At 43.6% G+C, this 27,890-nt stretch overlaps 1 protein-coding gene across 4 annotated transcripts in view; it reads left to right on the forward strand.

The window, feature by feature from the left end:
• The first annotated feature begins 7,324 nt into the window (after positions 1-7,324).
• Positions 7,325-27,890, forward strand: part of PLXNB2 (plexin B2) — a 256,319-nt gene continuing 235,753 nt past the window's right edge. For 2 of the 4 annotated variants that reach the window (XM_042018200.1, XM_042018203.1), the window contains exons 1-2: positions 7,325-7,418; positions 19,263-19,365. The gene's annotated coding sequence lies outside the window, so the exon portion shown is untranslated. The other 2 variants (XM_042018202.1, XM_042018201.1) reach the window with 2 other exon arrangements.

Below are 27,890 nucleotides of genomic sequence, written 5' to 3' on the forward strand. Positions count from 1 at the left end.
CCCAGGAGAAAAACCACCAGTTCCAGAAGACCACTGGTAGGGGACTTCTGCATCCAATGGCGACTCTTTGTGTGACAAGCCTTGGGAGGAGGCACTGCCCTGCATGAAGAGCTTCCTTGAAGGAAAGAAGCATTCAGAACTATGTAAAAGGTCACCAAAACCCTGATTTACCTGAGCCACTGAGAAGAACAGTTCCATAGTTGATCTAATGTGACTGAATTTTGTTCAGCTCTCACAATTTTTATTCCAGGCTTTGCGATCTGCTTTCTCAGAGGAGCACCATTTATGCAAGATTACTAGAATGAAATGTAGCTACAGCCTCAACTATTAATTGCTTTGGAAATGAAACTCCAGGCTTTCTTACACTGCATACAGGAAAGGAGTACAAGCACAGACTTGATGCATATATACATGTATTTATATACACACACACATATAAAACTGAGCCACTGGAAAACTGAGCATCTGTGTTTTGTACATGCAGAAACCTATACAAACCTTCACAATTCACTTCAGATTGCATGAGTTCCAGTTATGTGCCTGTGTCTGCGATAAACATGGGGTTTATTACATCCTGAGTTATTGTCCACAAGAAAATAACTTAATCTTCTAATAAATTAAAACATGAAAAAACAGGCATTTTTAAGACTAATGCATAGAGGACATTGAGATTTTGCAATATCCTGATGAAGTAGAGCTGTTTACTGCAGACAAAAGACAGCAACTGCACTTTGGCTAATTCTTTGTTACATCTCTCTCTGAGGACAAACAGCACTTTATTCTGGCCTGAGTCCAAGTGAACCAACCACTTTCATCAAGAACATTTTTAGATACTCTGACAGAGTGGCAAAGGCACTCCAAATGTGATTAATGGCAATGGGAGATCACACCAAAGGTTAATGTTTTTCAGCTGTTTGCCACTGTTCTTAAACCTGAGATTTGGATGCATACTGGCCACCTACTTCACCTACTCATGCAGGGCAGTTTCCATATGGCAGATGAAGGATGCACTGGAGTTCTGGTAGGCAAACATAACAGAAATGTGCGGGGTAATTGAAAGTTTATTAGTCTATCTTCATGCTGTTATCTAACCAAAATCCTTCGAGTTGGATGTCCCAGGCCTCAGTACAAACCTCATGATTTATGTATGCCAAAAGCTGCTTTCAAAAACACTCATCCTTTTACCATCTCCCATGAGCATCAAAACATCCAGGATGTCTAGCAGGATGCCATTTATTTATTTTCCATGTTGCTCACAAGGAAAAGGTGCTTTAGCAAACCCACATGGGGTGGCAAGCAGTGTTAAGGAAGAGAAGTTTCCCGCTCATTACCCCATTCCATCTCCTCCCTTTGGCAGAAGCAGGTAAGACGTGATTTTTCTACCAATGTAATTGACATGAAAATAACCACTCTTAGAATCAGGGCTAATGAGCTAGAAATATACAAGAACAAAAAAATTGCTCAACATCTTCAAGTGTGGACACTGAAATGCAGCTGTTCGACATGCTGAGCTGCAACAATGGCACATGATTTATTGATTAGTTGCCATTACATGATGGAAGCTCAGCTAGTCATTTAAAATACACATATTATCTTGGAAATCTTCCTTTGAATAAAAAGGTAAAATACAGCTTCTGTTGTAATAGTCAATACTTTATTTTTCCTTTTTAACTGAAGTGTCATTGATGAATTCTGAAAGGTCTAAATATTTTTAAATGACAAATGCTTCTTTAATGCTGTTGTACCATCTTAAACTCCTATTATTTAAGCTGCATTTTAACTGCTATAGTTCAGACACACTTCAATTGTATAAACAAAAAATTTCTGCAATATATATTTGGAAAATACTAATCACACAGTATCTGAGGTTACTGATGTAAAAAGATGCATTATTTCCAGCACAGAATAGGTAAATCTGATTTTCCACTTTTGAACACTGTAATCATGAACTCCTATTTGTAATAGCCTTCCCATAGCCTACCTCTCCATAATAAAATGAGTTCAAATATTAGTAGATAATGAGATTCTACTGTTTTTTTCTATAATATAAATATATTTATAGAAGCTTGCATGGCAGTTAGCTGATCCCAATAGACAATTTTTCAACCAGTTGAAGAATTACCAATACCAACAAGTGTAAGTAAGTAAGGCTGTGGTTAAAATGAGTGGCAGAGCAATGGCTTTGGTGCTTTGCCAGGCAGTTGCCTTAATCAAAGTTGGAAATGCTGGTTTGTCTGGTTTATATATATAGAGGGGTGTGTGTGTATGTGTGTTTGTGAAGGGCTTATTCAAACAACAAAAGGAGGAGGGGAAAAAAAGGGCAGGGCCAAATATTAGTTGTCAATATTTTATATTAATTTTCATTTTACCTACATTTTGAAACAACACTAAAATTCCTGATGAAAATTCTTAGAATTTTTTTTTTAAATTAAATTCCCCAGAAAATTCAAGATAGCTTTAAAAAATGCACACATTGCCTATATGAACCTCTTCATTAAACAAGGATCTCTTAACCAGGCTCATGCACAAGCTGGTGCAGCCAGGGCAATGTCAGAACATCAAGTCTTGACTGCGAGGGCTGATGCTTGTAATAGTTATATGCAAATGCATATAGATACTGCACACATCCATATAAGGCTTTCTATGGATTCCACATGGAAATTGTATCCAGAGCCTGCTGCTTTTTTATCTCATACCTTTGTGCAGCAATTTATATCTGTAAAAAGTATATGCAAAATGTTTGCTAAACTAAACAAAAGAAAAATTCTGACTGTGTAGCATTTTGCACAGGGTTTTAAACAAATGTATCAAGTGAGGGTTGGTTAGGAAATATCAAAACCCACTTGCTCTGGGTGGATCAAACATTTTCTAGTATCAAAGGAAAAAAATGAAGGGAATTGTACAATTAACCTTAGATTATTTTACCCTTAAACATTTTTTTTCTGGATTGTTGGAAAATGGACACTGAGAAATCCATCAAGCAAAGAACAACCCCAAATGTATACGAATTGATCTGCTATGTGAGCTTGGTGCAAAGGGCATGAATATCAGGATGTGCAGAGTGACATTTCACAAATCTAATAAAAACACCTTAGATTTATCTGGCACTTTTTATACAGAAAAAGTAGATCCCAGGGTTATTTATGGACTATAAAAATATAAATATGTATATTTGGGTCATTCCAGTCACTAGCAGAAGATGATGCAGTGCCCTATCCAAACCAGAGACATCAGATGGAGAGTGAAAAATCCTTATAGATGCTTTGTTTATATCTTTGCCATGAGACTAAATCCATTCAGGTTGTATCCTACTTCTTGTGCTTTTTGCTTTCCCATTGATATAAATTTCTTATCAAGGATGATGGTAGCAGGAGTGCTACAGCAGGCTGAATCTCAACGGTTGCCCAGTACAGCTGATGAATTCCTGATTAATGAGGAATAATCCTTTTCTCTTTCTCCCCACCCCCCCCCTCCCAAAGCAGAGTTGAGATATGGGACATCCCCAAGCAGGATCTAAGGATGTTGATCAGACTTGTGCATGCAGACAATCAAAATTGTCTGCACACAGAAAGTGCAATTTTCAAAACTTTATAAGGGATCTGACGTTCTTTTTTAGCTGTTTGGGTTGCTCCCAGGTTATCTGCATGACCACAGGGCAACAACCTTCCTTCCTAAAGACTGATAATCCATTATCTGACTGTTTATCTGCCCATCAACCCCTCATAAAAATGTCAGAACACATCGGCTAGTTGCAAACGAATAAAAGAGGTAGGAACCTCAAAGATAATTAAGTTCCCATGGATTTGTGAGCATCAGCGACTAGAGACTCAAATTAGTTTTCCAACAGAGAGAGATGAAGGAGGAACTCGGCTGTTAAGGGCTGTGCTTGGCAGCAGCCCGCGGCCCCGGCAGTGCCGGCAGCCGCGCTGTGCAGGCAGCACGCGGCGCTCCGGACCTGCAGCAGCGCCCGCCTCTCGCCACTGAGAAGAGATGTCACATCGGACATGAAACAGAAATGGGAGGCGAGGTTATCGCAATGAGTGAGTCAGAGACGAAACCACAGGAAACCTGGCTTCATTAGTTCTGTTGATCGTGGGGAAAGGTGTTTTTAATAACAGCTGAAAATTCGGCTCTTTTCCACAGGCCTTGAAGGTCTCAGCAGTAGGAATGATACTGTGTATGGCTGCATCTTGGACAAAATTCAGAATTGATGGCACTGGGAAGAGAAGCAGGAAGGGAAGAGGCACAGGTGTTGCTTTCAGTGTAAAAGAAAATAACACGCAGAGAAAAAATAACAGGCAGAGAAAAAAATCAGGAAGATACACATAACAACAAATGGGTGATAAAGTAAGGAGAGAAAGAGGGAATGCAGAGGGAGAAAATAAAGAGGAAATTGAAATCTGGACTAGAGTTCTATTCACATACAGCCCTGTCATCTGCATCCTGATGCTGGAGAAGGAGGGAACAAAGCTTTCTGCCCTGAGCCACACCCTGTGCACGTGCATGACTGCAGTGAAAATCCCCAGGAACCTGGGAAGATGTTAATCATTCAGTCCTTGACTTGTTGCTCTTTTCTAAGCATCTCTGCATTTAGGATTTGATTTGACCTCTTCTTTTCTTTTTGTGTAGATGATGATAAGGGAGGGAAATAATCCTTCAGCTGCAAATAGCAGGTTTTGTTGTGCAGTTGTTTATCTGGGTTCGCTGGTGAATATCTCCCTGTATCACTTCTCCATGGGTCAGAAGGATGTTGTGCTGGTTCCAAGACAAGGAAGAGCAGAAGACCATCTTGTGAACACTTTTCACCTTTTCAAGTGGGCCAAGGGCTGAATTCAGCACAGAATTCAGTAACCAAACTGCTGTGGCACACATTTGTGTCCCAGCTGGCAGAAGCATGGGCCAATATGCCATGCTGCTGCTTTAGCACATCCACATGCATCTGACAGAACACCAATTTATGGAGACTTAGCAGAGAAGATGGCTGTCCTGGGGTGGGATGCTGTGTGGCCACCTCAAGCTCCAGAGCAGCTTCATAATCCCTGTCATGCTCAGGAAGGTCAAGTGTACAGCAAGGGATTGTTATGGACTGGATGAGGATTCAGCACAGCTTCCCTTCACCAGCTCTTCTTTCAAATTGAATAAACTGTCACCATTGCTCTGGCTCTGTATATGTCCACAGGCAGGCTTCTTAAAAAGAAAAGTTGTCATGAGGTCAGAGCAACAGGAGCTGAACAGGAACTAGAGGAAACTATTCCAGCCAGAGGGAACTGCATTCTGAGCTGGGAGGGGGCCAAGGCTTAGATTTAACCTGGGTACAGCCACCTTGAGACAGCAGAACTGTGGCAAGTAGAGTCCTGGTCAGCAGTCATCAGATGGAGCAGATGTGGGCTTCCGCCTAGAGTAGGGAGAGCAGATCACTAGGTTTGGAGCAGGCAGGGTATGGGGAGGAGTGACAGAGACCCCAGCAAAAGGCCCTGGGACAGAGTGTGATGGAAGGCAGGGATTCATAGCCCAGGGCACAAAGAGAGCTGCCAGGCTGGTAATTCCAGGGCATTCTGCCAAAACTTTTGGGTACAACCTGGCCAGAAGCCCAGATGTTGATAAAGCAGCCTGGAAAGTCAGGTATCACCAAGCCCATTAGCAGCCTGTGAGTTTCTCCTTACTGGATTCCTCACAAAGATTGCAGGATGCAACTAACTCAAATTTCCTAGGTAAGTCCCATCTCTCTCTTTAGATTCCCCTTCTCTCTTCCAGTAAGTGAAGAAGTACAGAAGGGGAATCCAGATCTTCTGAAATACTACAGTTATGTCAGAGCTGTTATTTCTCATCTTTCAGTGGCTCAGCCCAGTCAGGTGAAGACCAGGAAGGAAGCCAATAAACAAGGACAAGGTCCTTCTGGTGGACATTAGCACAAAAACTGGGCCAGACTAGCAAAACTCAGCCAGCACAATCTGCCTCCCCTGTGCAATCCCAAAGGGAAAACCCCACAAAACACTATTAAAATGTTTGCATGGTCCCAAACCACTGCTAAGTCTGTGGCGGCGCTTTGCACAGACAGGGTCTGAAAGGCACTTTTAACATCTCTTCCAAAAGTATAACTTTACTCTTGACCAGATTTTTTGAGCTGGTTTTTATTTATTTGGTATTTGTTGCTGTTTTGAGATGCAAAGGCAACTTTTCAGCAACTTCCAGTTTGGGAAGCACGGCATTTGGACCAGCTTTCTCCTGTTGTTTTAGTAGGGAGCACAACATACACAGCATTTAATGAAGCTGCACTCAAAGGGCCAAGAGCAGTTAATTAATTACTCCTTGAAACATTGCTGGTCCACATTCCGCTGATGGAAAGTTACAAAGTCTAGACAACCTGACCATAGCTTACCTGAGCCGTTCTTCTAAGACATCCCTGCTTTTAATAGATTATCCCTACATTAGCTATAGTTGAGACAGGGTAATGCTGTATTCACAACATGTGGGAAGTGGGCTCTGCAATAACTGTTGATCTGTTTCTGGGGGAAGGCATGAGAAATTTTCACACAGGCTTTGTAGTAGAGTGCTTGAGACGGAGAAAGAAACCGCAGAAATTGTGATTATAGAGATTTTACCTAACAGGGATAAACCCTAGAGTACTTCAAGTTCAGTAAAAGTGATGCCAGTGACATATTCTGGGCCCCTCAACAGCAAGGGTGTGCAAGAAGAGAGACAGCCTCTGTGCACTCTGAGACACTGCTCAGGGGATAAGGGGCGGGAATTACACTGTTGCTACATGTTCAGGAGGGTCCTCAAAACACCGCCGGGATACGACAGGTACCCCAAAGCCGTTAGGTACAGGCCCTTTCCCAGCGGTACCGCCGCCCCGCTGGCGAGCGCCGCGGAGGCCAAGCGCCGACCCCGGCCGCGGGCAGGGGCTGCCCAGAGGCACTTCCCGGCAGTCCCGCCGCTCCCCGCTGCTCACGCCAGGGGCCCACTGGCGGCTGGGGCTCGGTGCCCCCAGCGCTGGAGCTGCCGCCCGGCCCGGACCCGGTCCCCCGGCGGGGCTCGGAGCACCCCCGGTTCTCCGGGAGCACTCGGCCCCGCGGGCGGCCCCGCTTCGCCGAGCCGGCTCTGTCTGCCTGGCTGGCGGGCAAAACAAAGCAGAGACAGGGAAAGGAAAACGGGGAGAAAGTGCCGCTGCTGCCGCCTCCCAGCCCTCCGCCTGGATCTCCCTGCATGAGACAGCGCTGCAAGCGGATCCTGACCGGGGGCAGGGGGTGGGGGTGGAGAGAGGAGGAGGAGGAGGAGGAGGAGGACGGACAGAGAGAGGGAGGGAGAAAGGGAGGGAGGGAAGGAGGGACGAACGGGAGCCTCTCTCCTTCCCTGGGCTGTTTTTTCAGTTTCCTGTCTCGCATTGTGCTCACAGCGGATATGTGCTGCGCCTACAGGTGTGTCCCCTCCTCGCAGCTTTTCCCCCGCTCCCAAGCGTAGGCTCTGTCTGTCGGGGGCGGCGGCGGATCGTGACCGCCATGTGATGATTATTTCTCTTGGGGCGGTTTCTCTCTCCTCTCGCTCTCTGCCTCCCCCTCCCTCTCTCCCCGCCGCTCTCGTCCTTCCTCTCGGAGGTGGCCGCAGCCGCTGCCGCCTTCACGCTGACTCCGGCTGCGGTGGCGGCGGCGGGGCCCGCCGGGAGCATGGGCGGCCGCCGGGGGCTGCCGTAGCGCCTCTGTCCAGCCCACCGCCACCCACCCCGGGCTGCCGGGGCCGCCGCTCCCGTTCGGGCAGCTCGGACGGTCCGTGCCCGCGGGCTTCCTCCCGCCGGCGCCTGCACCTGTTGAAGGTAACGCAGACCCAGCCCTGCCGCCGCGCACCGCGGGATGGGGCGCCGATGGGAGGGGGGAAGGCGGATTCCGCGGCGACTTCCCCGTCTCCCCCAGTTCGGGAGCTGCTGAGCCGCGGGTAGAGCAGCTTCTCTCCTCCTCGGCTGCGGGGCCAGGGCCGGGGGTAGGCGGCAGGGGCCGGGGCGGAGGGGGCTTTCTACCGCGCAGCCCGCGACCAGATGGTTTTGGTTAAGGGGCTCCCGGGCGGCGGCTCCGGACTCGGAGCGCCTTTCCCAGCCGCCGCGCCGGGCGGGGAGGTGGGGGAGGCGCGGGGAGTCGGCTCCTCCCGACGGGCAGCCGGGGAGCGCCGGTGTCCGGCGAGCTCCCTCCGCCCCGCTCGATGGAGGCTGGCTGCTCTCCCTGAGAGTTTCGCAACCCCGAAGCAGCCAGGGTCAGCAGCCCCTGTGTCGCGGCTGGCCCTGGCCCGGCGCCGACCCCGCGCTCCGCCTGCGCACCGCCGACTCGGGAACTCGTCTGGGATTTTCCTGCAAACGCGTTTTGTCTCTTTGCAGAGGCAGCTTTAAACTTTCTTTTCAAACTGTTAATTAGATACACTGTACTTTGCTCATGTTCCGTGCGGGCGAATGGGAGTGCGAGGCTGGAAAGGCTTGTGACTCAAGGCTTAGTTATTCGGGAGGTGCAGAACATCTTTGCGTGCCGCGTCCAGATGGGCTGTACCTGTAATTTGTTACTTTGCCTTCTCCGAGACTTCGTCGGTCTTGGTGACACCGGGAGGCAGAAGGGATCTGTAACAGTTTGGGTCCTTTCGGGGTTAACCAGATAGTCGGTTGAATATACCGGAGGAAGGAGGAAGTGTAAGTTTATCGCCTCTCTGAAATCTGATGGAAAATAGCATTGCTTTTGTCCACGAGTTACGACACTATGGTCCTGTCCCTATCGCTGAGCTCATCATCAAATGATAATTTGCTCGTGAGGGAACTTATGCTTTTGTAAAGAAGGCTGTTAGCTTGAATGTGATGATTAGCGTATTGAACACCAGAGGGAACTCTGAATAGGTAATTCATTTGAGGGATATATATGCTTATTTTACTGTTTATGTTCTCATTACAATGGAATCTAGGAGGAAGCAAAGGTTAGTAAGTAATAGGCTGCTGGTATGTACCTAGGATTGACTTCATTTTTCTTTGCAGTTCTTTTCAGAAGACATCAACCCTAAATTTGGGCTGAAAAATCTCTTTTTTTTTTTTTTTTTCCCCCAAAGCTTGACATATTCAACTGGTCTTGCAGGAGCAGGGTTGTGTACCATGCTGTAGGCAAATCAGTTGGGAGACCTGATCACTGTTTGCTAGGGAGTGAGATTATACATGCATGTTGGGCTGACGCTTAATGCTCCGCCTGCCTCTCAGATTGTGAGACAGATCCAGCACACTTGGGTACGGGGGCTGCCGCCTGCAATCGATATGCCAGAATAGAACATGCTTCCAGCCAAAACAAAAGGAAGGAAGTCTACTTCCAAGCCTAGCATGGCTTGTCCTCCTTACCTAGAATACTTGTGGATCTAAAGCCTAGCCTGATTGCTGTGAAGTAGAAAATAGTCTTTCTTAAAATATATGACTTAAACGAATACAGAAAGTAAATGGTGTCAGTGTTTGGGAAAGGAGTTTGCATGGTGGCTTCTGGTACCGAAAGCTGTTTAAATAATCTGAGATTATTGTAAAAAGCTAGGGTCAACCCATCAAAATGTGATACTGTATTTTGTAGTAACATGAACCCCCAAAATGTGCAACGGAAGCTTTGGATGCTCGTGATAGTCTGTTACAACAGTGTTGATAACCAGGCTTCTTTGATACTCCTGGACTGTCAATGACATGGGAAGCATAGCACAGTAAATACACTTGTGACTCTGACTTATGCTCCAGAAGCTGACACATTCAGCTGTTCATCCTGTCCCTTTGCCAGAGGTTACTCTGCCATTCAGGGTTGTTTTCTGTTGAACTTTGAATCTGACAGAGTTTACAGACCGGCATATGAATGTAAACTGTATTTTATGGCTGTTCATATTAGTACGTGATGTTGTGAAGTCTGATAGCATGGATCTCCTTTATATCTCTCTGTTGTGACAGAGGGGCAAGGCAAACAGTTGGGGTCAGCTGAATCGAGCTGCAGTTGTGAACCATAGCCCATAAGCACCTACATTCTTTTGGAATGGTAGACATGAGTCCAGTGAGCTACCTTGTACCAGGACTTGGTGGGCAGTGGCAGCAGCGAGGCAGCTCTGCACAAGGATAGGGTGTGTGACCTTGGTAGTTTGGTCACAGCACACAGGGTTCTGGGTTTCAGAAGGATGTAATAGACGGTGCACCTGAACAGCCCTCTCTTCCTCTCCTCCTTTGTCCATTCTAGGAATTAGAAAGTGATCCACGTTTTTTGTTCTTTTATCTAAGTCTTGCTTTGTTCATCTGACTTGAAGACTTGTTACGTAAAATATCCTCACTAAGGGCACAGCCTTATTCTGCCTGAATTTTCTATGGATGATGTTGGAAGTTGGATAAAGGCTTTGTATAGCTTTACAAAACTGGGAGTTGTTTGCCTTGTTTGCAGAAGCTCACTAAGGACAAATTATATTTTGAAGGGAGGCCTCTTCATGAATGCCTATTAAGAACAAAAATGTCCCACTTACTTGTTTCTAACGGGTTTACATTCTGTCTCAGATTTGAGAAAATGGTTTGCACATATATATTTTTTTGAAGATGTAATACTAAGCATTTGTAGTTTTGTAATGGCTATCATTTGGAAATTTTCATATACTTTTAAATTATTTATTGTATGAAGCACTGAATGAAGATATTTGTTACACTAGTGTCACATTCAGAATATTGAATTACAATTGTAAAATTAAGGTAACAAGCTTAAATTGGGGCTTGCACCTTTAAGCTCTTGCCAGCAAGCAGTTAATGGAAACATTAACTGCTAGAAAAGTAATTGCTACCGTTCTTTTACTGTCATTTTGTTCTCACTCTCCTCCAGTCAGCCTGTTCCACAGAGATATCATGAATATTCACCGAAATAGCTTGGCATTGTCACTTATGCAATTTCTCATCAGATTCAATGTGTTGATGAGCTAATGTGCACTTGATTAAATGTACTTGATTTATGCAAACAAAAACTCTGGGTGCTTCTTCAAGTAAAGTTAGCACCTGCACAGCTATTAGTGAGATGAGAGTCTAAATAATTAAGATGGAACTAAGTAAACAAACAACCTCGATGTTGTATTCCTCCTACTTCTTCACCTTTATCTTTTTGTTCAACTCAGTAGTGGTTATTTATTTTGGCTTTTCTTGCAGGTTTTCTTATGAACCATAGGAAATTGTAAGGCTCAGCTTATAGTGGAGTGTCTATTTAAATGGCTAATACCAGGAAAAAAAAAACCCAAACAAACAAGAAAATGAGTATTATTAGCTGTAATAAGGCTGGGGTAACTAGGATTAGTGGAGTATTACTTAAAGAGTTTTGTTTAAGTATGAGTCTAACTTGCATTTGACATTGGTCAGTTAATCCTTGTTGAAAATAAAATCACATAGCCTGAGTAAGTCATTGAGGCGGTGTCTGTTATAACAAAAGCCAGAATTTGGATAGTAGGTGGTTTAGCATCTTACTTTTTAATTGATTGAACACATGTAGAAATAAGGAGTTGAAAATAGACATTTTATTTGACCATCAGTGGCTTAATGGTACAAAAAGCTCTCTAACTCTCCATAAAACTGCTCAAATCTGGCTACAAAAAGAGGCCATGGAGTCCTTGCCCCTGGAGGAAGCAGAGGACAGATGGAGGAGGGAGAGGACACATGCTTGCCCAAGCCCTGGAGCAACCAGACAAACCAGAAAGCTGTTCAGGGTATCTTCTGGACTTGGGGCTTACTTTCTTTAGGCAGATAGTAATTTAGTTGTCTGTTAAAATCAAGTATTTCTGTTTCTGTCTCTGCAGTTGAACCTCTGAAATACATAACTTTTGGATCTCTCTGAGTTTCCATCTCAGGTGTTTGAGGAAAGAATTACTTGTTGTCATAATGTCTAAAAGTGTCTGTGCTTAATAAAGGTTACTAATGATTATTAAAGAATCTTGGAGTCAACGTGATGGTCAGCCCATGCTCAACTGCTCAGCCTGACACCACCATAACATGGGACAGAGTTTGCCCCCAGGAATGTGTCAGCAGAGCTGTGGTCACCAGCCACGTGCTTGTTGGGACGCTTGGTTTCTCTTTGGAATTCAGCTTCTGGGAGCTGGCGCCAGCACAGATTGATGATTAGCACCATGACGAGTTCCCCAGGCTTGTCAGCCTCAGCACTCATCAGTGGACAGAGTGCACCTGGCACCTGAAACACTGTGGACCTTGCTCCACCTTTGTAGTTAGATTCCAAGTTTCTGCCTTTATAGCTTCACTTTTGACATGCCCTGGTCAAAAAGCTTTGCAATCCTGAAAACAAGTGAATTTAGTAGTTTTGATTTATTCAATCAAAGTGTGTCTTCAAGAAGTTAGTTATTCAATTAAAACCTTATTTCTAGTGTTTCACCTGTTCTCTTGTTAACTGGCATCACTAGTTTAATGTCCACGAGTAAAAAGTGAAGGCAGCCAGTCTTACTGACTTACTTCTGTGCCCAGCAAGATCATGGAACAGATCCTCCTGGGAGTTATGTGAAAGCATATGGAAAAGAAGGAGGTGGTTTGTGACAGGCAAAATGGCTTCAACATGGGCAAACTGTGCCTGACAAATTTGATGGTCTTCTATGGCCCGTGTTGATGGATAGTGTTGATGGATAAAGGAAGAGCAACCAATGTCATCTACATAGACTTGTGCAAAGTGTTTGACATTGTCCCATATGGTATAGTTGTCTAAACTGGAGAGACATGGATTTGATAGATGGACCGCTCAGTGGATAAGGAATTGGCTGGATGGTTGTACTTAGAGTTGCAGTGAATTGTTGCAGTGGGGATACTGCAACATGCATATACCAAACCAGGCGTCCCGTGGAAAGGAAATATATATGGACAGACAGATTCTTGCTAGATGTTTCAGAGATGTTTATTTCTCCAGCCGCATGGCCGGAGCTCTGCAGAGGAACTGCTCCAGTCACGGGACCAAGGGTCCTTCTGCCCGCGCAGGGAACACAAACCAACCAATGGGAACGAGGCTGAGCAGGGGCAGGGAAACCCCGTGTCTGTGCCCTCAGGGCCCCTCTCCCAGGGCTCCATGGCAGGGGAGGAGACCCCAACACCTCACCCATTTTATTTTAATAAAAGGAGAATGAAAACAACTGGATAAACATAACAAGAACAGTTTCAAGACAAAACAAGCCACCCTCCTGAGCCTTTCAATGTCCAATCAGATTCTGTGGAACATCTTAGGGCTGACAGAAGGGAGACAGAACTCTCTGAGCATGCTTTGTGGGGAAACTGAGGCAAGAGAGGGTTTAACTTCTTCCCTCCCCCTTTTCATCCCCCACTCGGCATTGGAAAGGGATTTTTGGGGAAACAATTGGCAAAAGCATGGTTTTGTGAGGGAAACCATGGATGAAAAAACAGATTAGGAATACACTGGGGGTAATAGGACATAGGGTAAAAGGGAAAGGTGGGATTAGGAAAGGGAGACTGTAGGGGGGGCTTACAATGGAGATATTGTCTAACATGACTACGATTTTTGGCATATATACTGCCTTTTACAGGAACACCATCAGGCCCAGTGACCTGCGATGCTTGTAACCCTTTTCTCCCTAGCACAATTTTGAATTCCACCACCTCTCCATCTCCCAAGCTTGGGATGCATTTTTCAGGGTTATTCTTTTTAATAGCAGTTCTATGCACGAATATGTCTTGCTGGTTGTCACACCTTGTTATAAAACCATAATTTTGCTTAACATTATACCATTTTACTATCCCTAAGATCTTAGCTACTATGATCTTTTCCTTTTTCCGAGTGGCTGCTGTTTTCTGTCTCGCTGCGTCTTTGCTCTCTCTTTCGGTCGCTCCCGTGTTGGAATTGTCGGGGCTGCTGGTGCCTGCGCGCTCTTCCCGGGGTCGCGTTCGGGGCTGCGCGGGCCGGGCCGGGCCGCGCCGCTCAGTTCTCCGTGCGTCGCCTCCTCCAGTCGCAGCTTCGCTGCCGCTGCCAGGCGCTGTACCCATATCTCGGCCGGGCCCCCGAGTGATGACTCCCCTGCACCCCGCTCCAGCGTGCGTTTCAGCTGGGCACGGCTCCGCTCCACCACCACCGCCGCCAGCCGCCGCCCGCGCGCCGCCCCTCTCGGTCGGGCGTTCCCGGGGCTCGCTCCACCACGCGCTGCGCGGGGCCGGGCGGGCACCGCCGGGTCCCGCCGCTCCTGCCGCTCCTCGCTCCGCCACCGACACTGCGGCTCGCTTGGCTCCGCCTGCACGCGGGAACTGCCTCGCTGCTGCTCGCAGAGCGCTCGGTGCACGTGGCCTGGGCCGCACGGTCCCTGCGCCAGGCTTCCCTTCGCCAGGACACAGCTGACATTGCTCAACAGTCTCGGTAATTAAATAATATTCACAAAAATATTCTTCCATCGGCATATATTTTGACTCCAGTATTAACTGTGTCCAAACGGTTTTCCAAAAGCCCTTGGTAAGAATTAAATCCCAAGAAACATAGAAAAAGTTCTTAAACAGCCATGCCAGGAAGTGTTTCAGTTCTTTTTGAGCTTGAATCAAGCTAAAATCTACAAATCGTTGTTCAAGAATCATTTTAAGTTTAAGATAAATGTCCATATGCGGCTCTGAGAGCCAAGAGTCTTCCCACGGTTCCTCCATAGTTTAGATATGGAATAGCAAAGCAAAACCAAGAAGAGGAATCCAAAGTTTCCAGGATTTACTCACACAAATCAGTCGCTTAGGGATCGGGGATCGTTCTGCTCTCAATTCTCCACCATTATGTTGCAGTGGGGATACTGCAACACGCATATATCAAACCAGGCGTCCCGTGGAAAGGAAATATATATGGACAGACAGATTCTTGCTAAATGTTTCAGAGATGTTTATTTCTCCAGCCGCATGGCCGGAGCTCTGCTGAGGAACTGCTCCAGTCACGGGACCAAGGGTCCTTCTGCCTGCGCAGGGAACACAAACCAACCAATGGGAACGAGGCTGAGCAGGGACAGGGAATCCCCGTGTCTGTGCCCTCAGGGCCCCTCTCCCAGGGCTCCATGGCGGGGGAGGGACCCCAACAGTGAATGGCATGATGTCCAAGTGGAGACCAGTGACAAGTGATGTTCCTCAGCTATTGAAACCAGCACTTTTTAACATCTTTGTTGGCAACTTGGACAGTGGGATTGAGTGCACCCTCAGCAAGTTTGCCAGTGACACCAAGCTGTGTGGTGCAGTTGACATGCTGGAGGGAAGCAATGACATCCTGAGGAACCTGGACAGGCTTGAGAGGTGGGCCTGTGCAAACCTCATGAAGATCAACAAGGCCAAGTGCAGGGTCCTGCACCTGGGTAGGGGAAATCCCAAGCACAAATACAGGCTGGGCAGAGAATGAATTGAGAGCAGCCCTGAGGAGAACCTGGGGGCTGTTGGTTAACAAGAAAGTCAACATGACTCAACAATGCACACTCACAGCCCAGAAAGCCAGCTGTATTCTGGGCTGCATCAAAGAAGCATGGGCAGCAGGTTGACAGCAACATAAGGTTGTGGAACTCTTGGAGCTAGTCCAGAGGAGGGTCATGAAGATGATGAGTGGGCTGAAGCAACCCTCCTATGAAGACAGGCTGAGAGGGTTAGGGTTGTTCTGCCCGGAAAAGAGAAGGCTTCGGAATGGTCTAATTGGCTTTCCAGTACCTGAAGGGAACTTACAGGAAAGATAGGGCAAGACTATTTACAAAAGCATGTAGTGAAAGGACAAGGGGGGATGGGCTAAAATTGAAAGAGAGTAGGTTAGATTAGATATTCAGAAAAAATTCTTTAGTGTGAAGGTGGTGAGGCACTGGAGCATGTTGCCCAGGGAAGTTGTGAGTGCCCCATCCCTGGACATGTTCAAGACCAGGTTGGATGGGGCTTTGAGCAACCTGGTCTAGTGGAAGGTATGCAGGGGTGCTAGAATGAGATGATCTTTGAAGTCCCTTTCAACCCAAACCTTTCTATGATTCTATGATTTACATAATTTGCAGTGAATGGCTTTAGTACTAACAATTACAGTTTTCTTTATGTTGCAGATGTCATTCTTTCTGTCTTTGTTTTTTAAAAGCCTTCTCAATCCTACAATAATCCAGGAAGCTGTAGAAAAACTTTGCCCCTAAGTTGTCCTAATTCTGGACCTTCAAGTAGACCCATCAGAACCACTCTTCCAGATTAGGTACATGGGAGCTGCCTGTGAACAACATGATTTTAAATAAAAATCCATGAGATGTTTGGCACTTAAACTAAATTGAACTTACATTTTTATAAACTAAAAAACTTTATAAACTAAACAGAACTTACATTTTTATAACCAGGTATGTTCATAGTAATTGCCGAACAGACCTGACTAGCATATTTCTAGTTAAACTGATTAGGTCTGCTTGTTGACTTGGATTGAAGGAAGCTCTCATAAACCTAACACTAATCTTGCTGTATCTAGAGGAATTATTAATGTGATAGCTCTGTGTCTCAGAGAAGGGATGCAGAAGGCTTAATGTTCTGTCTATACTTACTGACTGCGTTTTAAATATGTAAAAATTTGAGGAGGGAACTCCTCACATCTTTTTCCCCAGGGCTCTTGTTTATCTTCTAGATAGTTTGAGAAGAGATAGTATCTCTTTCTGATGTCTAAGAGCTGTATATAAAGAAGATCTAGCTCTTACATTTACTATTGGCATTACTGTTTAGAATTTATGAAGGACCAGTTTTTTAACCAGTGTTTGCCCTGTAGGAAAATAGTTATTGGTCAAATGTATTCAACCACAGGGAGAAAGCAGAGGGCAGAAAATATAAACCACATTGATCTGGTAAAAAGGGTGCAATTGAAATACAAGGTAAGGTTTAGTATCCTGAATCAGGACAAGTTAGTAATCTTTTGCTGGGGTTTAAACTAGGCATGCAAAGCAAATAAAAGCTTCTTCTTTCCTGAAGATACATGGCACTTGGAATCATTAATAGTAGTAGGGTATGATTTCCTTCAGCTTGTATTAGTTAGTTTCCCTTTAATGGATCTGATTATGCTCATTGCAGCTGAAAGTCTAAAATATGCAACATCTCTCTTAAATATATCAGAAGAACATTAATTTGTCCTTCCGTAGTGTGTTGTCACATACATGCTACGTTCATTTAATCCGTGTGAGACGAATTGGTATAAACCTAATGTTGGGCCTGTTGAATAGTAAGGCAATGAAAGCAGTAGTTTGACCTCTTCTATTTACAGTCTTGTGTGATTAAGTAGTTTAAAGCTGTGAAGAGTTTTTCTGTGCAGATTTGGCACTCATCAGCAGCAGCTAGACCTTTTCCCTCATGAACTGAGTAAATTCTCACGTAAACTGCAGTTGTGGTTATGATGTGTGCACATCTCCCATATGGGTGTAAGTTACAAATCTAAAAAAACAACTGAAGTGGGTGACTTTGAGGATATTTTTTTTCCCCCACATATGTCAAATGGCAATGGTTTTGTCTGAAAGGCCTTTTACACAGGCAGGAAGTGTCTTTGCAAGTGCTTTTAAAAAGTTTTTCAAGAGTCAGTAACTCTGCAGCCACGAAGCTGGCTTCATGACTTGGATTATGCATGTGCTCTGTGGTCCAGGTGTTGTCACCTTCTGCCTACCCAAGCTGTTGAGATGAAAAACCAAAAGACTTCATTTGCCTTGGCAATCCTGAGTGCTAAGTGGTGGAATGAGTTTATGTATTAGTAGATTGGATAAAACTCCAGAGAGGTGACGTCTCTGTTTATTAACAGATGGCTTCTTGGTTTGACATTTAACTGGGGGAAGATCTGGAAGCATTTCACAGTCCATTGTGCGTTTAATTTGTTGTTCGGTAGCATTGATGAAAATGGAGGGCAATATCCTTGTGGGGTTTTTTAAATTATTTGATTGAGGGGTTTTTCTTTGGTTTGGGGTTTTGTCTGGTGTTTTTTGAGGTTGTCATCTAGAGTTTAGGGTCAGCAGAGCTGTCAATTCCCACAGTTCTTTGAACATCTCACTTGGCTATTACTCATGAGCCAAACAAATTCTTGGACTAAAGTATACCTTATCTTGAAAATTCCAAGAAAAAAAGAATCGATCTTTAAGAATGTTGTTCCTATTTGGTTTTGCTGTTTCAGAATTGCATCTTGTTTCTAACAAGAGCCTTCTATGCTTTTGAATTGCATCTGTTCATCCCTTTTAAGTTTTCCTGTGGCTGTATTAAGGACTTTTTGTTGCTGGTAATTTTTTTTTCCCTTAAAGATGATCAAGTAAGCTGTCAGTTGTCTGGGTGGCTTATCAGAAGGACTGAATCTTTCAATCTGATTATACATAACGCTTTTTACCCCCCCCCCCCCGCCCTTGTTTTTGCAGCTCCACACTGCCTGTTCTATAATTTTCAACATCTATTTTTGAGCATCAGCCATGGAACTGGGCACAGTATTTCAGTGTCGCTCTTTACTGATGCATGCCCCATGCTACCCCATTCAGTATTTCCATTCACTCTCATGTCTTGAGCCCAGGAGCCACATTAGCCCTTCCAATAACAACAGAAGCTCTGAATTTGATTCTTGGCTGTGAGGCTGTGTTGACCTCACCCATTTTGCTTTTCTTGCTTCAGAGGTCATGGTCCTCTGATTTGCAAACCTTACCTGCAAGCCCTTGTTACTGAATATATATTTCTGCATGCCGACATGTTAAGATTGTTTTGGTTGGAATGAGTACAACTTGACAAGTAATTGTGTTAACTCTGTGATTTGCTTTCTGTTTTATTTCTCATGCTACTAAACCATGTAGTCTGTTAATTTTACCATCAAGGACTTGCTTATTTCCAGGTAGCTAATAAAACACTTAGGTAATGTAAAGCATAATTCCAGTAATTTTGAACTGCAAAAGAAGCATTACAGTTGCATGGTGATGTTAGTCACTAATGACAGCTTTTTTGAGATTTTTAAGTTAACTAATTTTTATGTATTTGTCCTATATGTTTTGATATCCTGTTTTAAAAATCCCAATGATTTGATATTTGTTGCTTATGTCACATCTTTAAGCCTTCAATTGCTGTATGTGATACAAAATCAATAGATTTCACCGTCCTTCTTCTTACCCCTTTTGCATTTATAAAGATGAAAATGAGGGACTTTCTACAACGTCTTGAGATGCCAGCTCCAAGACAATTCCTTGCTTAGGATGCCCATAGACCCCCTGAGCAAGCTTGTTATGTTTGATTGTGCATATTGCCTAGTCCCTTGTCTTATGTGTTCTCTGAAGCATCTGTTCTGTGTCTCTTCCAGCAGGAGCAAGTACACGTCAAAAGGCACTTCATCCCGGCCGCTATTTGCACAGGAGCCTGAGCCCCAAGAAGTCCGTTTCACTAGCAACACTTGTGCTGCTCAGGTGGGCTAAGAACTCATTTAGATTGAGGGTTTTGTTTGAACCTCCATTTCTTCTTCCAAAGTGTTGTGCTGCTTGCTTGAGAAGGAGGAGTTTCTTGTATAGAGCCTTGCAGTGCAGTTGGTTTGGCGTACCGAGACGAGAGATAAATGTGTGGGATAAATGTGCTTTAGGGTTTAGGTTGAAATATTACAGCCTCAAATTTAGTGTAATAATCTGACATGAAAATGTACTCACTTTTTGTAATTGTCCTGGATACTGTCTGATTCAACAGTGATTTTTACGTGTAGTTTTGTATCTCCTGGACCTGTAGTGTAAAAGGGCGTTAAGCAACTTGTGGGCGTGAATCATCTCCAGGTTATCTTAGCTATCAAAACATAGTATCTCAATTGCTCAGAGTAACACTTTCCACTTCACTTTTGCAATCTGTGTTGCTTGTTGCCACTGTTCAAATTTAAATGCCGATTTACTTTTCCCAGTTGTAGCAATTAGTTATTCTCTTTTAATTTTGATCCTGATGCCTGTAAAATGAGTAAATGTAAACAGCATTCTTGAAACTAAACTCTTCATTCTGTTTTCTCCTATTGATAATTTGAAGAGGCAGACTGTGTTTTCTGTTGTCTGTGGCTTAATTAATCTACTTGAATTATACTTGAACAGGAACTCTGATATCAGAAGAGGGTTTAGCAACCTCGAAGTTAGGAGCTTATGAATGAGGCAGCACTGAAGAGTTACTTTTTGTTATTACTTATCTTGTTGGAAAAAGAAGGTATTTGTAAACTCGTGGCCAGAAATGGTTACATACTTGCTTCCTTTCCCTCCCTCTCAGAGACTTTTCTATTTTCTCAGGCCTTTCATACATGATAACTTGGCATGGATAGACAGGTCTCTGTCCCAAACTGAGATGTTCCAACACCATGCTAATAATTCAGTGGCATCAGTCAGATGAAACTGGCATATTTACTGGAATACCAGAAGTCTGGGCTGCTTTGTGTGTAGGTTTGGTGTCCAGAGTGCCATCTATGCAATCCACTGTGTGCACTGGGGTCCCGTAGGTTTCTTGACTAGGGACTTCAGCATGGTGGTTTTGTTTCTGTCTTGAGCAAGTAATTTAATTCCTCTGTGATTTTGTGGTGTGTTTTGTTTTGTTTGGGGGGTGGTGGTGGTGGTGTTGGTTGTTGTTGCTATTTTTTTTTCCATTGCTTTGCTTTGGGGAATTTTGGGAAATCTGTAGATGAAAAGTACAATTTGGTGGTATTTTTGTCATGTATAAGTAGGGCAAGTAAATGCTGCAGCATTCCTTCTTGACCAGAAAGGGTGGGGACCTGCTAATTCTCTTAAGTTATCACATGTTGCCACCCCAAAAGCCCCTATGCAAAAGCAGACCTTGCGGCCCCAGATTTCCTGGCTTGAACAAAGACTCCTACAAAGCACTTTCACATCGTGCTCTCTGTATCCATGAGATGACTTGGCACAGGAGGGAGCATTTTTGTTCCAAGTGGGTTAGCAGCATGCACAGACCATCATTCAGTGATATAAAATCTTCAGTGGCAGCTCTGCTGTAAGTAGTTCCTGCCATCACTGGCCAGTACCTGCTTGGTTGTTCTACCATGACTATTTTGTGGAGCTGTGCTGTGGACTGGACAGGAGAGCGTTAGACTGTATTTTATGAGGTTGTTACATGGCTTTGAAAAAAAGTATTTAGAAGTTTTCCTTCATCTCTGCTGTGTTTCACAGCATAGCCCTGCAAACACATCATAATTTGCAATATTGGACTGAGAAGCTGGAAGGCAACCCCCACACCCTGCCCCATAAAAAAAGAAAAAAGAGGATTCAAGTCCTGCTTAAAGTAATTTTGTTGCCAAGTTCTTTGTGTTATCAAGCCCCGCCTGTGTCTGTAGTTCTCTTCCCTTCCTGCCGGTCCCATCCTGGGTGGCCCTATTAGTCAGGGAAGAGGAGGCTTTTGCAAGCAGAGTTAGGGTGTTGAGTTTGTACTTTCAATAGCGGCCGTGCTCGTCAGTAGCTGTTCTTTCATTTGGAATAATATGAGATAGCTTTAAACTAAATACAGCCCTTTTACATAGATCTGGCTAGTGCCTTTATTCTCTCTGGGTGCTCTAAATATCGTGTCCATGTGCACTTTGTGAGGGAGCTTTTTTGGTATCTGTTGGTTTTCTTTCTCAGCTGATGACCTACAGTGCACTGCTAGCACTCTCCTGCAGCATTAACCATGCACAGAGTCACTTCCTTTTCCCTCTTACCTCAATTTAAAAGACTTTGCTCTTGAATCTTGTAAACGGGGTGATAATTTCAAAGCAAACAACTTCCAGTCCTTTCTTGCCAACTTTTGCCCACAAGGTATGCGAAGTAAACAGAGCAGTTAGGAAATTAGTTATGTGCTTTCCCTCCTACTGCAAGGCATCCCAGGATGGTTCCTAGCCCTTTAAGTAATGAATAAAGGGAGAGATGTTGAACTGGTATGCCCAAGTTGCATTTTAATGTATGGAGCCATTGCACAGATCATTCATATTTTACAAGCTTTAGGAAAACCTTGTAAAATGTTAGGCTTTAAAAAAACTCTACTATTCATATATTGAACATAAAAGGGTTTTATTTCTTGCAGCAAAGAAAGAAAACCAAAATCCTTAGGATGGGCTAAAAAAATACAGACAATTTTCTTCACATGTAAAAAAATAACTTTGAAGCAGACTTTACCTAAATACAAGGAAGACTCTTACCTCTGATAGGTTTTTTGAGGGAGCTTAGAAAATTTTCCAGTGCCACCATGATGTTTATAGGTTTGATTTGGAAACTGAGAGCGTGAATGCTGTAATGGTGGGTATGCAGCAGTTACAGGGTACAATACCTATAACAGGATATGCAGATGCCATTTTGGTGTATTTATTAAAAAGAGACAAGTCTAGGCGGCTATTAAAAAATGGGACTTTGAAAAAGTTGACAAATAAATGGTTAAAGCTTAATATATTTAGCTGCAGCCTAGGTATTGAACAATCTTTACTAATTGAGCTGTAGGAAAATTTGTTAAATGTGAAAACTAGACTTAAGGTTATCGACTGTGAGGTTTAGCTACAAGGTAATGGTGGGGCTGTAAAGGGGAAAAACCATTATGTGGTCTCCTCCAAATGAGATAGGGCATGTCCCGAGAGTACAAGGCCTGCAGGAATTCAAATCAACAGTCGAGTTTTAATCTGAGGCCATGAGTACAAACACAACTTCAATTTTATGCTCATGCATGTGGCAGCACAAGCAGGAAGCTGGAGCTCTCCTGGTCCCAAAAGAATATCCTTCATTATCAATTTTACTCCCTTGGCATTCCTCAAAGGTCAGTATTGTAGTAACCCATAGTGGTGCTCCTTCACACATTTCTATCCACTTCATAAAAATAGCACTATGCATGGAGTGTACTCTACTCCTTTTCAGAAACAGGATCTTGGTTAAAAAAATTATGTAAAATTGAATGTATTATATACAACATATATAATGTATTTTATAGTTACAGTCAATGGTTTTTAAAGGAAAGTATGCTCTGTCCTATGGAAACTTTCTCTTCATGTTTCTCAGCTGAAGGTTACAAAATTTGCTGAAGATGAGGGGTTTTTTTATAGAAATTCCTTGAGTTCTATAAATGTTAATTCAAAACACCTGAAAGAATGTAACATATCTGTCTTCTGGAGTATTTCATTTGTACTTGTGCCAAAAGCAGAGCAGCAAACTCAGCTGCATGGGCCCAGTTTGGCTGTATTTGTAGTCCCTAGAATATATAAGAAGATTTTTTTTTAATATGGATTTAATGCTAAGCTCTTATATTTACTGGAGGAAGAGGAAATATTACAATTTGAGTAAATTTTTTTTAGTAATTTATATATATTAGCCACAAGGTAAGGATAATATGTTCCTGGAATAATTTCTTTTTAAATAGCTGTGATTCAATGCAGCATGAACTCAAACATCCCAAATGACACATTTTGCTCTTTAGTTCAAATAAACCTTACCTCAATTGACATATAGATTTATTTTCCTGAGTGAAATTATGAATACCCTCTTTACAAACCAAAGAGGGAGAAGGTGTTGAATTAGCTTTTGCTTCATGTAGCCCCTTTAAAGCAGCCATTGCTTTATAAGATTTGATTCAGCATCTGCGTTTTACCTGTGAATCCTTAATGAGGTTAAAGCTGTCCAGGTAATACAATTACAAATGTGATGCAAACTGTACCAAAGCCAGGAGATTGTCAGACCAGAAGCTTTGTGTATGAACTACAAATCATCAGAGTAACCTTCTCTTTATTACATACCCATTCCCATTCTCTGCCCATCTCCTGCGGAAGAAAAAGCAGCAGTAGTCAGTGGGAGAGACTGTACCTGCCTGGCTCTACTTGGTGCAAAGATCGGCATACAAGATAGGACTCCATATTTTTTAATTTTTGTCATTGCATGGCTGTTTGAATGGCTTTCCTCTTGCTCCGTGGACAGACAGAAGGCATTGTCTTATCTACGTCTCTGTTGCTGTAACAATAGCCTTGCTTTTTCTTCAGACTGTGCATGTTAAGTACAGTGGGGATAGTACAGTTTCCATCTTTTTGTCTGGAGAAACCTGGCAACAGATTGCTGAGAGATGGTAAGGTTGACTAATGGGAGCAGTCCTTGTAGTAGCTTCATATTATTTGGCTGTTTGAAGAGGAGATAAAAAAACTTGGTGTCATCTAAATTAGGTTTTATCTTTGTGGTGTGACGCTGCACATGTGAAAGTTTGAGAATGCTGGAATATTTTTCTTGTTTCTAACTTTAGCTATAAATATCTATGGCCTACTTAAATAAGAATAACCTGTGTACTTCAAAATGAATAACAGATTACAAGAAAATCAGATTGCTTCCTTCAAGTAAGCAGTTGTGAAACACAAAACATTCAGAAAAGGTGAATTAACTGAAGGTGTGGAGATGGAGTACACTGAACCTCAAGCTACCTGCAGGGCACTCTTGAGAGAGATATTGACTTTTTACTCTGTGAAGATGGCAGAAGCATCATGCTGACTCATCTTCCCACTTGGGAGTTGTTCTTCAGTGGAGAGGTCTATCATTAGATGTCTTTCAGGAAATGAGGTGGCTACCATTTTACAGGAGAGCAAAGTGAAAGATGGGTCTATTACTTACTTGCCCAGGAACAGAACTGCAGATTTATTCCCCAGGCCTGCATATCCAGGAGTAAAAATCATGTGTCCAAATTACTTTGTTCAGAGACCCTCCAGGGTCTCCTTCTGCAGAGTGACCCTCATATGGTGTTTTGGATCTATTTTGTACATAAATTGTATAAATTCAACTAATAAGATCACACATGTTATACAGAGTGCATATTTACGCAAGAAAATTGAACTGTGAATCTGTACTACTGGGTACAGTTAAAATAAAGTATTACCACATCAGTCATGAGCAGAGACATGTGAAGGAAATCCTTTGCTAGCATTCCTAGGGAATGCTGCAAATGCTTCACTGTTCCTGGAGTGCAAAATCATTCTTCCCTCCTAAAGAGCATCCTAATGCTTTTAATATTGACCTGGAGATTAAAAAAGCCCCAACAACTAAGTGTACAGCTTGAATCCTATTACTGTATTGAATAGCTATTAATATGGCTGCTGCGGGAGATGGGGCAGGAAAGGAAGCATGGCTGCCTAGAGCTGCAAACATAATAGCTTCTGAAGTTTTAAAATGCTCCTTCTGCCCCCTCCCACATGCATGCTACCTGCCATCCGATGTTTGTATTTTATATGTTGATTTGGGGAAAGATTTGTTTTGACACTACAGCACAGCTTGAGGAACTGGCTGTACAGAATATTAATATCTGATCTTATTTCATTAATATCAATTTCAGGCCTGCATTCCAGAGGGGTTAATATTAAGCTGGTTTTAATCACAGCAATATTTTCCAGATTCCTAGGCAAAATGCACCAGCTGGTTTGCACTAAATTTTACAGTGCAGGAGACAAGAACCAGGTGTCCTCATGGGAAGGGAATGTGGCCGTGTAAGTCCTGGAAGCATGGGGAGGTTTCAAGCACTGGGCAGGATGTCTTGCTTTCACAGTGAGGTCTAGGAAGGGCAGTGCTGAAAACCAGAGGGACATCTAGTCTTGGCTGTGCTCTCACCTTGGTTTCCGATGTTGCTGCTCACCTCAGGCTCTTTGCTCTGATCCCACCTTAGCTCTCTTTTTGACTTACGTTTCTCTCTTATTGCGAGTGACAAGCTTTCAGGAAGGCTGTGTTTCCGGGCTGGCTTGTGCCTGTCCACTCCACTCCCTCCATCCCATCTAAAGCAGAAATGGTTGTGCAACCACTTGCTGGAAGTTGGAGGATACATTGCAATGCCTGATCTCCTGTGAAACCACCAAATGAGGTCATTAGACATTAATTTTTTTTTTTTACACAATTCATATATGGAGCCCTGGAAGAAGTGAATCAACCATAGCTTCCTTTTTTTCTCCACTTTTTTCCACCACATAAAATGGCATAATTAAATAGCAGCTATATTGTTTTACAAATGCCTCTATGCGTGAAATTAGCGTGCTTCCAAAAAAAGCCCTAAAACTGAAAGACTCTGCAGTGCTTTTTGCAGTAAGTTAGGCCTGTGACATTCTATCCTCTGAGAAATATTCCTGCATAGAATCTAGTTATCCAGTTCATCAACATGCATAATTTCTTCCACTACTCCTAGCTTTGAGTCAAGATTGGATTTTGTGAAGATGTCTGCAGAGGAGTTTTATATATGGAGCCATATGAAAAGAAAAGGTTAAAAATTGTTGTTGCGGCAGCAGCCGTGAAAAGCTATAGCATAAACGTTCACTGCTTTAAAATATGAAAAAAAATGGTGTCTTTTAAATATCAAAGGGATTAGTATTAATCCAGCACTTGTGATTTTCTTAAATCATGTTATTTGCATAATAATACTCACCACCTGCTGTATCTTCAAAGCGCTTTTCAGACATTAACTAATTGATCTTTGTAACACCCCTGTGATGTAAAGACCTGTTATTATCCCCAGTCTGCAGATGTGGAAACCAAGACCCAGAGTAGTTGAAGGAACTTGTTGGGCACAAGGCTGAGACAGTGACATCGAGGGTGTCATGTCTCTATTGTCCTGTCTTCTGGGAGTTTGGAGTTTCCACTTGCAGCACTTCCAGGGGCAGCCACAATTTCTTCTTGCCTGCCTTTAGGAACTAAAAAGGAACCAATTTATTTTTTTGTGTCTTTGGAGGGATATTGTTGGGGGAGGTTTGTTTGTTTTGATTTTGAGGGTGTTCTGCTAAATGATTTTGCTTTTGTTTTTTCTTGCCCTGTAGTCTAAGACAGATAAGACACAAAAGCTTCTTATAACTTCTTATTGTCTGTGTGCACCTCAGCGTATATTGAGAGCTTTTAAGCACTTTTTTCTTTGTTCAGGACTCAGTATGGTCTTCCTAAACCACATGAAGTTCCATCTCAATATGAGAAAGAAGAATATAAAGAACTTTACATAGAGGGTGGCAGAGCACTGGAACCGGCTGCCCAGGGGGGCTGTGGAGTCTCCCTCTCAGGAAACATTCAAAATCCCCCTGGATGTGTTCATGTGTAACCAGCTTCTGGTGGCCCTGCCTTGGCAGGGATTCGACTAGATGATTTCCAGAGGTCCCTTCCAACCCTAACAATTCTCTGATTCTGTGATTCCTATTGGTAGTTTTTTGGTCAAACTCACCCCTGCTTGTCAGAGTAAGAAATTATTAACACAAGAAGTGACAGGGTGAGTTGCTTATCATTATAAAATTTAAATACCTATTTCCATCTTGTGCTGGCAGTGAGCAGCTGTGCCCGGGTGCCTGCCAGAAGAGCAGCTGGTGTCCGCAATCGAGGGTTACTCCAGCAGTGGAAGGCTGGGGTGGTGCTGCCATCAGGATGGCAGCATGCTTCCAACATCTGCCTCATGGTGTTCCTTCACCATGTGTGTGGGGAGGCCATGGGTGTGTGTTGTTCCAGCCCTCAGTTGTGTGGGTGATATGCAGGTGACACGTGGGTTCCCCCGACCTCCACCACTGCTTGCTTTGGAGCAGAGCTTAATAAAATGCCATGTGGGCATTGGTAAGTGTTGTGTAGCTGGAGCAAAAATGAGGCAGAAATGGAGGACAGACAGGTATCACACACCTCAGTCAAAAAAGAGATATTAAAAGCTCTTTCATGGGTAATAATCTGAGGAAGAGTTTAAAATGGGATATTAAAAGATGTATTACAGTCCCTTTAGTCTGGCAGTGTCACTTCAAAACTTAGTGCAAGGGTTTAGCATTATAGTGAATGCATTTGTTTTTACAGATGTTTCAGCAGCATTATCTCTAAGTAGGAAAGTAGATCTTGGTGATGGAGCACTTGGAGCCCATTGGTGCAGGTTCAGACCAAACTGTAGGAAAAGCCTGTGTCACGTCAGCTTCCAGGAGATAACCCATGATTTCCCAAGTGCAGTGTCTATGCCCTCACAAGGGCTGCAGTGGTGACAA

This window comes from Corvus kubaryi, unplaced genomic scaffold, assembly GCF_017639235.1.
Source record: "Corvus kubaryi isolate FWS band 111438036 unplaced genomic scaffold, C.kubaryi_AGA036_p1.0 137, whole genome shotgun sequence".
Taxonomy (NCBI): domain Eukaryota; kingdom Metazoa; phylum Chordata; class Aves; order Passeriformes; family Corvidae; genus Corvus; species Corvus kubaryi.